General features: G+C 40.8%; 1 non-coding gene across 1 annotated transcript; it reads right to left on the reverse strand.

Moving 5' to 3' along the window:
* LOC116866770 lies at positions 1-104 on the reverse strand. The gene has a single exon (XR_004382467.1). It is a non-coding gene; the product is annotated as a U6 spliceosomal RNA (small nuclear RNA).
* Between the last annotated feature and the right edge of the window lie 229 nt (positions 105-333).

The following is a 333-nucleotide window of genomic DNA, read 5'->3' on the forward strand; positions in this document are numbered from 1 at the left end:
AAAAATACGGAACACTTCACGAATTTGTGTGTCACTCTTGCACAGGGGCCATGCTCATCTCCGTATGGTTCCAGTTTTAGTATACATGCCGCCAAAGCGAGCACTCTGACAAATTCTCGTGCTCAAAACCCTCGTCACACATTTTTCAGAAGCTGCTTCTTTTATAGTAAAAAACAAATCACATGGCAATTCCATTACTTTGATCACAAAAAGGGGCTTTAGAAGTTGGACACATACGTACATATATAAACATGCGCCACCACAACCTCCATCTTGTATTGAGTTTGGGGAAAGAGAAAAGAATTTCCTGTGGATTTTCTTAAGTGCCCATCT

The sequence above is a fragment of the Lontra canadensis genome, unplaced genomic scaffold (assembly GCF_010015895.1).
Source record: "Lontra canadensis isolate GAN:19392208 unplaced genomic scaffold, GSC_riverotter_1.0 scaffold10, whole genome shotgun sequence".
In the NCBI taxonomy this organism is placed as follows: Eukaryota; Metazoa; Chordata; class Mammalia; order Carnivora; family Mustelidae; genus Lontra; species Lontra canadensis.